This window comes from Momordica charantia, unplaced genomic scaffold (assembly GCF_013281855.1).
Source record: "Momordica charantia cultivar OHB3-1 unplaced genomic scaffold, Mcharantia_2.0 BLBB01000077.1, whole genome shotgun sequence".
Classification (NCBI taxonomy): Eukaryota; Viridiplantae; Streptophyta; class Magnoliopsida; order Cucurbitales; family Cucurbitaceae; genus Momordica; species Momordica charantia.
Genome location: NW_028275233.1, coordinates 63243 through 75154, shown reverse-complemented (window position 1 = coordinate 75154; position 11912 = coordinate 63243). Strand labels below are relative to the sequence as shown.

At 30.7% G+C, this 11912-nt stretch overlaps 2 pseudogenes across 2 annotated transcripts; one reads left to right on the top strand and one right to left on the bottom strand.

The window, feature by feature from the left end:
- The first annotated feature begins 596 nt into the window (after positions 1 to 596).
- On the top strand, positions 597 to 4693 carry LOC148207788 (uncharacterized; annotated as a pseudogene). The gene is made up of 6 exons (XR_015787651.1): positions 597 to 770; positions 1678 to 1770; positions 1851 to 1978; positions 2075 to 2135; positions 2856 to 2980; positions 4209 to 4693. The product of XR_015787651.1 is annotated as an uncharacterized LOC148207788 (transcript).
- On the bottom strand, positions 4596 to 10493 carry LOC148207787 (SPX domain-containing protein 3-like; annotated as a pseudogene). Its single transcript, XR_015787652.1, has 3 exons — positions 10177 to 10493; positions 7386 to 7536; positions 4596 to 5150 (listed from the first exon to the last, which is right to left on the bottom strand). The product of XR_015787652.1 is annotated as an SPX domain-containing protein 3-like (transcript).
- Positions 10494 to 11912: the final 1419 nt, after the last annotated feature.

Genomic DNA, 11912 nt, shown 5'->3' with positions numbered 1-11912 from the left:
ATCCTTTCTCGACTTCGTTAATATCTTCCATCAACCTCAATGGAGAAATGTTTCCTATCAATAGAGATGGTGTGATTTAAGTAGTTCTAAGTTCCAACCGGTCAAAAGAAATGAGGGAACAAGCATGGAGTTCTCGCAAGGAATTTCCTAGGTTATGACTTATATGCCATTGCATATAGTAAGCAAGATATTTTTTTTGAGTTGATGGAATTGGGAACAAGTTATCTGAACTTTTTTTCTTGAAGACTGCTCCGAGACCCGAGAAATTTGGAGTGGGCTAGTCTTGTTGACTATCTATTTCATTTACCTTTGAGAAAAATGACCAGAAAAGACGGGTGCTGGAGAGTTCAGACCTACATGCTGTCAAGTCCTTGCAATCTGTCTCCTTCAGATTCCTCACAGGTAATTGTGGGAGATGCAGGTGAGTTCATTGAGAGGAAAAAATTTCCTAAACAGTTGAAGTGTCCAGGCATCGTCTTACAACAGAGGAATGCAATGCCTTGGTCCTTGCACCTCTTTTTCATGTCAATTGTGAAGAGTAATGTTGAAGATGTTAAGCATTTAGCTTTACAATCTGAGTTAGCCTATAAGTGTTGGAATCATTTATTTGGCACATTACATCTCTGCCTCGCTGCGGGTCAGCACCCCCGAAAGAAACGGAGGACTTCATTAAGTGACTCAGCGATCGCCAGCTGGGGGGCTGATTCCACCGATGAAAGAAGCCGGTGAATTAGGCATACCCTAAGAATACAATGGAGGCAACCTTTCAGGTATTTGTAGGCCTAATGCTGGGAACCACAGGTCTATTTTGTGGCTTAATGGGTGTAAAGCTATCCTTTTGTATCTTTCCTGAAGGGAAACGGTACCACTTTTGAAGATTTCTTTAGAGAATGGATAGATCAGTGGGATGTTATGAGCTTGAATGTTTCTTACTGGACTCTTCCATAGGTAGAAACGTGTGTTACTCATTTTATAAATTAAACTCAATTGGGAATTGTTCTTGTAATTCCATTTTTTTTTATTATAAGAAACAAAGAATTCATTAACTATAAAAAAGGGAGACAACCAAGGGCAGAGGGTCAAGGAGACCCTCCCCTCAAAAACTAAACAATGGCAGCGTTCCAATTCCTAACTATCATGTGTAGGCTATAATTACAAAATAGTTTCTTGTGGTTTATAGACCTTAAGCTTGGGAAATAGCTCATCTCTCTCTTTTTTTGCCAACTCTTTTCTTATTGATGAAAATTTTCTAGTTAAGAAAAAAAAATAATGTTTTTGTTAGAAAGCTGTTGTTTTTGTTTCTCTAGCTCCATTCCCGAACAAGACCCTATTCTACTTAAATGGCCATATATTGAGGACACTAGAAGAAGGTGGACTACTTGTAGTCAAAACATTTATATATTGTCTTTCATGGAGTCAAACACATATTTCTGGAAGTTGAAATTGGTGGTATGGAACAAGAGCACAAGTCTTCGTTTCACTTCCTAAAATTTAGAGAAAAACGAAATTTTATATTCTTGTATTCTTGTGTGTTTCGTGCCTAGGGAATTTCAATCCTGCCCGAAGTATATTGAAGAGGAAACATATATTCTACATGTATTTTACTCTATGAATTTCATTTGTTTTAACTCGATCTCCTTGGTGTCGTTGTCTGAAAAGTCTTTTAACTTATTTCAGAGTAAGAATAAAGGTTCAAAAGCAAAGAGGAAAACTTCTGTCGAGAAATCAAATAATTTAGATGATGAAGATGATGATAATGCCTTACGACAGGTAGATTCTAAATATCCCATCAATACTTTGACGTACAAGACAGCACAAAAGAGCTAACTATATCACGACCTCCCAAGCAGGCGATCGAACTTTCACTACGAGATTCTGGTGTTAATTCTGATGCACAGGTGCAAGGTGCTATTGAAAATGTTAAAAGGAAAATGTGAAGACTCAGAAAATAACAGGAGGAATGAAGCGAAAGGGATCGGTAGCTTGTTTACTCATAACGTCTTGTAGCCTTGCTGATCCCTCATTCCTTCATATTTCTATTCTCTTAATGCTTTGTCTTTCATATGCTCTGCAGTTCACTAGCCGGATGCAAATGAATGAGGATGAACTTATCGTGAACTTCTATTATTTTGATGGTAATTTTTTTATAGTTTTTCAAATATATTATAACGATACTGAGCATAGTTAATAAAAGGCCAAATTACTAGAAATACCTTTGAACTTTGCACTTTGTTTCTAAAATACTTCTATCCTTTCAAAAGTTTCAATACTATCCTTAACCTTTTATAAATGTTTCAAAATACTCTTTGAGCAAACATCCATCCATTAATATTTTGAATGGAAAGTTGATGCGACAAAATTTGGAACGTGGCAATTGACGTAGAAGCTCACCTTAAGTAAATCTGGAAAGAAGGAAATGTAGAAGAAGCTATCATTTTTAAGGGGATTAGGGCAAAATTGGATAGACAATTGAGAAAGCAAATTTTGTGTGACAATAGAGACATAAGATTTAGGGCAAAATTGGGACGCTAATTGCCACATTATTCTAGATTCTCTCACATTAACTTTTTGTTCAAAATATTAACGGATGTTTGCTCAAAAGCTATTTTTAATCGTTTATTAAAGGCTAAGGGTAGGATTGAAATTTTGAAATGATAGGGGTATTTTTGCAAAAAATGACAAATGTCGGGTATTTTTTATAATTTAGCCTAATATAGCTTCATGCAATTTCTAAAGTTTGCTTCACCCTTAATACTTGATAATTAGTCACTTCAAATTAAATTATTTTATTTTTCATTGCCTGAATTATCTTATAGCACTGTTTTCTACTGACCTGGTAAATGTGTCTATAATAGAGTTATGGAAAGGGAGCATCTCTGTTAGTGACATGAAAAGAGTAGCAGCAGCTCATGATTTTACTTGGTCAGACCAAGAATTAAAGGATATGATTGATTGCTTCGACAGTGATGGAGATGGGAAGGTTAGTTGCTTCTTTTCATGCTCTTCTTTCATCGTCGGAACCTATTATTTCTGATAAAGTCATAATCTTCAAAGAGTTATGGTGGATAAGGTATATGTTTTCGATTTAGTCATTTAAGTTCTGAAAGTTCTAATGATACCATCAAACATTCACGTTATCGATGTTTTAATAATGTTCCTAGTCCTTCATTTACTTTACAATACAGACAAGATATGACATGATAGACTATGTTTAGTTGATTTGTTTAAAACTTTTCGCTTTTTCTTTTTTTGGGGTTAAGAAACTGCTATTTCATGGTTGGTATGAAATATACAAAAAAACACTTTTTCATTCTTTTAAGAAGTTGATCCATCTTCTATGTTTTGAAACAGAAACAAGACTTTTCAATTATCTTTCTGATGGCTGTTTTGACATTATGGTAGTGGTGGCTGAAAGGTCTAAATTGGAAAATTTCTTGTCAACTAACTCTATTTGGTTGGAGAAACATTAAATAAAAACTTGAGTTACCAAAGGTTGTAGGGTTAGGCGGTTGTCTCGTGAGATTAGTCAAGGTGCGTGTAAGCTGGGCCAGACACTCACGGATATCCAAAAAAAAAAAGAAAAACATGAGTTACCAATCTAAGCTCAATAATTAAGGTATATAGACATCCTAGAATGTTGTACGTTTGAGTTTATCTTAAACAAAATGATAGGATTGCTATTAGAATAGATGGGGGATATTGTTAGGGTATTAAGGGTTATTAGTAATTGGGTTAGGGAGTTCTGGTTATAAATAAGGTGAGGGGGTAAGGGTGAAGGTAGGCAATTAGTAGTATGGTTTAGGCTTGAGTAAGAATACTCAAAAGAGGGGAGGGTCCAAGTACCTCGAATTACTTGGTAGCTATTTTAGTTTCTATATCTTTTATATTTCAATATATTGTGAGTTGTTCTGGTTCTATCAAAAAGTCCTTTACTAAAAAGTGCTTATTAACAACTCACTTTAATCGGTTATAAACACTTCCAACTGAAAATACTCTACAAGTGCTTTTGGTTTTTAAGAGAACACTCTTATATCTATCCTAACCATGATGATAATGAGGGAGAAGTATTTTGGCCGGGCCAGAAAGCACTCCTTGTAGTTTTACATATATATAAAATAACTTCCTGTTGTTTCATCATATCTTTGCTTTAATCCTAGTCTTGATCATCCTTTCTGGGATATATATGACCATTTTCTTTTCCATCACAGTTAAATTTAGATGATTTTCGAAGAATTGCTGGTCAATGTAACATGATAAAGAGTCCACTTCTTGATGGACTCGAACAACGACAGACTTGAAAGTCTAGAGGAGGATGCATGACAAGTATTGAAGAGGATTGTGGTGGCATTTGTGCCTCCCACTTCAATCCGAGAGGGCAAAAACCCGAGACTATAGCTTATTATCACCCAATCAATCTGTGCAATGTATCTTATAAAAATTTAAGGTTGTCCTGAGCAAGATGAAGGTGAAACACTAATTTTTGTTGTGCTCAAAGTCTCGCCTTTTTCGAGTCGGCCCTTTTCCAGTCAATCCAAGCCGACGTGACTGTAGTTGTAAATAACAAGATGAGAGAGATGACCTTAGAAGTTCAAACATAGGGTCAAACCATACCATATCTTACTGAATAATCTGACTGAATGAGGAAGAGCTCCTTATGTGGTCTCCATGTATGTATATGTATATATTATTTCAACTGCGTAACATAACCAACAAAACTCCCCGAAACAGAAAACAGACCTGGAAAAAGTGTGTGAATATGTTGAAAAATGATCTAGAGAATTGGGATGGGAGAGGCGAGCTGAAAGTGAAAGGAGTGGAAGAGGTCAGATTCAGGCAAGTTGAGGGGAGGAAGAGAGAAATGGCTGTAAGTGGAGCTTCCTCTTCTGATCTCCTCCATACCGAGCAGAGCTGAAACTGTGTTTCTGAATATTATTCCTTCCATTGGCTTCGGCTTTGGCCTTTGGCCCAATTGTTGTAAAATGTTGGCTTCTTTTGCAGGGAAAACTGAGTCTATGCTGCTTTCGCACTCTTTGATCATCTTTGAGAGCAGCTCTGTTGTGTAGAATGGCTGTTGGAGGATCTTTTCCATGAATGGTGAGCGTAGTAATCCCCTCTTCTCTTGTCGTATTTCTTTAGAATTTTCCCAATCCTACAAAAAAGTATGCCCATTTTCGTAATATCTACTCTCATTTGCTGTGAATTCCCTTCAAAATTACTTTTTTTAAAACTAAATAATTGGTCCTAAACTTTTCAAGATTGTGTCAAATAAGTCTCTAAGAGCATGTTTGGTACGTTTCTAATTTTTTGAAAACATAAACGATCGGGAAACAACAAAATCAAATTTCTTGTTTCTGTTTTTTTTTTTTTTCTAATTTTTTCTAAACATAGATAAGAATATCATTTTATAATTAAAAAAAAATCAAAAAATAAATATAACATAAAAATTTTAAAATTTTAAATTTCATATAAAAGAAAGATCAAGAAACAATAATTAGCAACCCAACTATAGTTTTACTTACTGAAGTGAAAAAAGATGAAACGAGAAATGAAAGATAAGAAACAAGAAACAATAACGTTATCAAGTGGGTTTTTTGTGTCTATTAATTAACTTAAACGTGTCTCTAATAAACTCATCAATCATCTAATTGTTCCTAATATTATCAAATAGTGCAAAAAAAAAAAAAAAGTCATGGACCTATTAGACACAAAATTGAAAACTCAAGTTAAATCTTGTTAGATACAAATTGAAAATTGAAATTGTAATTTGATAGCAATTGTCTAATACTTGTTGACCCTATATCATTATTGAATAATATTGATGTAGCTAATGATGAGTAGTAATAATATCCATGCTACCGTTGTCTTGCAAATTTTCAAGATATTTAGTGCATGCTTTGCTTTTTATAAAGGAAAAAAACTTCGCTCGAGCACCGTCCTCTTGAACATGTACATGGCCCAATACTTTTGAAGTTTTTTTATGTCCATTTCACAAAATCACATGTACCTCTCTTGTTCATTTGTCTTTTCTTATTCCTTTTAAATTTAATGTATCTTTTTTATTTAAAAAACATGAGAAAAAAGATAAAACGAAAAGATAAATTTTTTATTTTAGTTCAACTTTCTACCACCTTTCGATTGGTAAAAAAATACCAACTTTTGTTTGTTGCAAGAAGAAAACACATAAGAAATTTTTTTTATAACAATGAAACAAAATATATTATTTTTTAAACATAAATATGTGGTATTGAAAAGTATAGTAAAATAGATGATAGATTTGAGAAAAAAATTGTAAATTTGAATTAAAAAAATAGAGTAAGAAATAAAAAAAGAATGAAGGTGAAGCATCGTAGAAGAGAGAAAAATGTGACAAATGAGATATAACAAAAAAAGAGAAAAAGAGGAAGAGAAAAAAATGAGATAGTTGATAAGTAACTAAAAAAAGAAAAAGAAAAAAAAATCAACACTTTTTTATATGTTATTAGGCCACATCAACACGAAGATGGAAGTTTTCTCCTTTTATAAATAGCTCAGATTCATCGTGAAGTGAAACATTCTTTCGAAACAAAATACTAGTGTGGTATTATCTCGTTTGGTTACGGTTTTATTTCTTATTTCTAAAGATTGAGATTGTAAAGATTAATTTTGCCAATATATATACATTGTCTAATTTTTTTATTTATACATTTTAAAAATGCTTTTGAATTTTAAAGATTAAAAAAATACAGGGTATTTGATTTTTCTTTTTAATTTTTCAAATTTAGACTATGACTTAAAAAACGTTTTTGAAAATAGATTAAAAAACAAAGGAAAATGTTATTAGATAAGCATAAATTTTAGAATTAAAAAAAACAACAAATTTATCAGACGGGCCCTACACAATCCTGTTATTTGGCAACTTTTTGTCCTCCTTAATAATGATTTTGTTTTACTTTTTATTTTTAAAATTAAGCTTAATTGGTAATATCTAAAATAATCTTTTTAAAATTTAGTCTAATATCAAAATTTATGTGTATACATATAGCTACGATTTCAGATATAGATTACAAGACAAAAAAGAAAAAAAATCTATAAACAGAAAGGCTTAATGTTTTTATTTTCGATAAATCAACTATTTTTAGTATTAATGCCTTTTTTTTCCTCATTCTTTATGGTTAAAAACATTTTAAAACTTTCACTAAACTTCAAAAACTATAAACGAGGTCAAATAAAATAAAATTATCCCTGTATTTTAAACCTTAATTATGTCTCTTTATTTCATTATCTTTGAAAAAAAAATTCACAAATATTGTTATTCTTAACTTTCTAAGAAATAAATCTTATTTGTTACTAAAACCATTATATTTGAATTTAAACTGGTTTTTTATTATATTAAAAAAATTATATACCTGTGTAGTTGACATTGCTGTAGTTGAGTAGGAGAACCATTTCACCATGCAAATTCACAATATCTTCTCTAATTTTTCCCATTTCTTCTTTATGATCTTCTCTTGCATTTCCATCACAACCCCAACTCTTCAAAATTCTCTGTCTCAATTCCTGCATAAATCCAAATTCCCAAATTCAGACTCACATTCTCATTTCATCATCTATGATTTCGACTAAATCAGTTAAATTCACGTAAAATTATAAGTTTAGTCCCTAGACTTTCGGGTTCGTGTATCGAATAAGTATTTAGTACATTTTTTAACTTTCAATTTTGTGTCTAATGAAGCTGTGGATTGCAAAAAATGTAAATAGTTCAAAGACTATTAGACACACCAATCAAAATTTACGAGCATATTGGTATTTTTTAAAGTTCAAAGACTAACTAGAAACAAATTTAAAAATTCCGGGGCTAAACTTATTATTTAACCTAAATTTTAAATCATAATTTGGTCCTTAATTGTTACCTGTTATGTTTGGTTTCTTTTGTACTATGTAGGTAAATGAACAGAATGACGTGAAGGACTAAAACATGATATTTGAAAGTTTGAACAGATAAATCATGAAAAATTTGGGGACCAAAATAAAATATAAACTAAATAATCTATTTATTACACAATAGTTTATGTAATATCCACTTAAACTGATTTTTCTTTTTGTAAATATTCTATCGTTCAAATTTATTTTAAAAATAATGCTTTGTAGACGACCTAGTCTACTTCTGTAAATAGCCACGTTGTATGTTGAGACAACATGCAGCGACATTGTAATTATTATTATTATTATTTTAAATCTTCTGTGTCTCTACACTTCCAAAATTTTCATTTAAAAAAAATAGAATAAATTAAACTATATAATATCTAACTGACAAAATCTTAAAACAAAATGGATAGGGAAAACAAAATCAATTTACCTAATTAAACTTTAAAAATCTAATCTAAAAAATATTAGATGAAAATTAAATATATTTCTGAATTGAATTATCTATGAGTTAAATGACTGCTAAAATTAAATTTATACTTATTTTTAGTTCTACAATTGAGAATCAAACTCTCAAATTTGAGAATAGTAATAAGTGTTTTGTTCATTTAAACTATTTGCTTGGATTTTTTTTTTAAGGAACAATTAAACTTATACTCAATAAATATATTTCGTAGAAACATAAATTTAATGAATGCACTATTTAATTCCGAGATGAATTAAATTTAAAATATATATATTTAATTTTCATCTATTTTTTGAAGTTAGATTTAGTTTTAATTTTAAATGGTTGATTAATTAAATAGATTTCTGTTTAAAATGGTTTGTTTTATTTTGTCAGTATTTTTTAAACAGATTGTTAGACTTTTTTAGTTACATTTAGTTTAAATCATTTTTTTGTTTCAAGATTTTGTTAGATGTTTTTTTGGAAGACTACTAGGTGTTCGTTTGGGACACAAGGAGATCAAAAAAAAAATATTCGACAATTTTTTTTTTTGAAAAGTTAATATTACGAATGAAAACAAAATAATTACAACTTAGGTATGGCAAAAAAAAAAAAAAAAAAAAAAAAACTCGCGCGACCAACCCGTCGGGTCGGGGAATCTCCAATTTGACCGGAAACGACTAAAAATCCCCACAATAGCAGTATGAGCATCGACTAATATAAATCCTAGGTAGGTGGCCACCATAGTTTGAACTCATTCATTCCCTGTCCTCTACTATTTACAGAGGCCCTTATTTGTCGTACGAAATAATAATAATAATATTATTTTTTCAATAATATTAATACTTATAAAATAAATAGATTATATGTGCGCACACACTTTTGAAACTTATCTTTATATTTATAATGTGTCAAAGTTATTTTTATATTTTACTAAAAAAAAGTTAATTTATTTAAAAAAAAAGTCCAATTATTTAAAGTATTTTATTAGTATGTACAATTTACTAGAAAGAATTATGGGTAGAATTTATGTAGGACCCATCAATGCATATAGTTTATATTAAATGATAAAAGGAAAAATTCTCCAATGTTAGGTCACAAGCGGGTGAGGATAAGAGATATCCAACCGCTCTGAGTTAAAATTAAGTTGGTTGACGAGTCATATAAATTTGAGTTGACTAGAAAAAAAGAAAAGTTAGAACTTATTTTATTAATATTTTTGCTATTTTATTTTCTAAGAAAGAAAAATAAAAAACATGCTTGAATCAATTTTTCTTATTTTTCATTAAAAAATTACATTTAGTAAATATTTCTTTTTTTTTTCTTTGAAACCTAAAAATAATTTTTATATTTATTATTTATTTTAAGCTTTAAAAAATTCATGTTTTTTAAGGGAAAAAAATACATAAATAATATAAAAAATTTACTTTCAAAGTACAGTGGAAAGTATAAAAGTTTACCAAGATTATGTAATTGAAATCCAAATCCAAATCAAACTTTTTTTAATTTTTTTTTTTTATCTATTTTAGTCCATGTGAAACGTTTCTTTCTTTTACTGTTATGATCATTTTATCCCCATTTAATTTTAACATTACAATATATCAAGGGTAGGGTTGTTATTGCAGAAGCAAAAGGCGGGGTGATCGCAGAGGCAAGATGCAGGGCATTACACGATGAACGCCCCTTGATTAGGTTCAATCCCTAATCAAAGCGACTAAAAATCTAAATCAATTGAAAAGACAGAAACAAAAACCCTAACGTATCGGAGAAAAAAAATGACAAACAAGAACAAGAAGGAGAAGGAGAAGGAAGGAGAAGAGAGAGTTTACTCGATGGCGAATGACGAAATCCTCCTCCTGCTCAATGAAGAAGGAATTGAATTTATCGATGTCGGAGTCCAAGAGGGAGACGAAAGCGGCGTCGGAGCCAGATTCGAGGCGCAGCAGCTTCTTGAGTTGCTTGTAGGAGACGAATTTGTCGCGCCAATGGGGCAATGTGTCGTCCATCTGCTGCTTCAGCCGCTTCCCGAACTTCATTTTCTTTTGGAGGAAGACGAAGAGCGGCGTGGCGTGGGGAAGATTTTATAACAACCCAAGAATATTAGAGAGCATATGCTTCGCGTGACCAAGCGCGCCGTTTTGGGGAACAAATTAAAATAACTAAAGGAAAAAGCATATTCCATTGGTTTATTATGTTTTTTTTTTTTTTGGGGTTAATTGTGTAATTGGGGTCTTGAGGAATTATTACGCCAGGTTTGACATGGGTGTGACTTTGTGCTTCCTTATTTTATTTGGTTTCTTTTTGCGATCCAACTAATGTTCCGAATTTTAGTCTTTACGTTTGACTTTAGAGTTCTTATCATTTGAACCACCGAGAAGGAAAACTCACATTATTAGTATAGCTAGTAACTATCAAATTTTTAAGTATTTATTGTCCATGCTCCATGTACCCCTCCTCTGATCTATTCAAGCGTCACATAGTTCAATTTTAATTATTTTGTTGGGGTGGTTCGGTTATTAAAAAATATATTTACGATTAAGAAATTTTAGATTCTCTTTTGGGTGGATTTGAAAGGAGTAGGATGTGAAGGCTAGACTGTCGACATGAATTTATTATTGAATTCACTTGACTCGATAGTACACGGGTAAGTATAAAAAGTTGTTGATTTAATAAGTATTACGAAAATATTATAAGAGAAATTTATTAATTTCATGTCACTGAGACGAGTTTAAAATCATATCTTGAAGAGACAATTTTTTTTAGATAATTTTATGTTAAGTAAAATGATTTAATTTTATCAAATCAACTTTAATTATTTGTTATGTATGCTTTAAAAATTGTTCTTTTCCTTTCAGAATATTAATTAAAATTATAATGTATGGGTAAATATTTAAACCCATTATTACTATTTCATTACTCGTGGATATTTATAGTTGGTGAATGATTTTGTTTATTTAATAATAATACCCTTCACTTTTACAATCTTGTGGAATTTCTTGGCATTGGTCTTTATAATACACATAAATGGTCTCTGTATTTTGCCTTTTCAAATGGAAATTCATCGTTATTTCTCATATCTATTCTTTGTTTGCTCATTTGTATTTTTAATAATATTTTTGAACTACGAGAGTGTTAAAGTTGTGTCGATTCTTGATTAAGTGTAAGAGATCGTGTCTAAGACGATGTTTAATATTCAACGTGTAAATTTAAAATGTTAGAAAGTGAATGAGACTAGAATGATAAGATTTGTATATGGATTATAGCGTGTGAAATCAAACCGTGACCTTTTGAAATGACCTAATATTAAAGTCAGAATACTAATATTGATGTCTCATTCTTAAGTTCGGGAAACTTAACTTGCCTCATTCTTTAGTTCGGGAACTTAACTTGGGGCTGAGGAGTCACAAGTTGGGAATTGAAATTCGAACTAAAAAAATTCTCATCTCATATTTATTTTACAATTTTTTTTAAAAAGTATTAATTAAATATTAATCTTTATTTTTAACTTATTTATTTTACAATTTTTTTTAAAAGTATTAATTAAATATTAATCTTTATTTTTAAC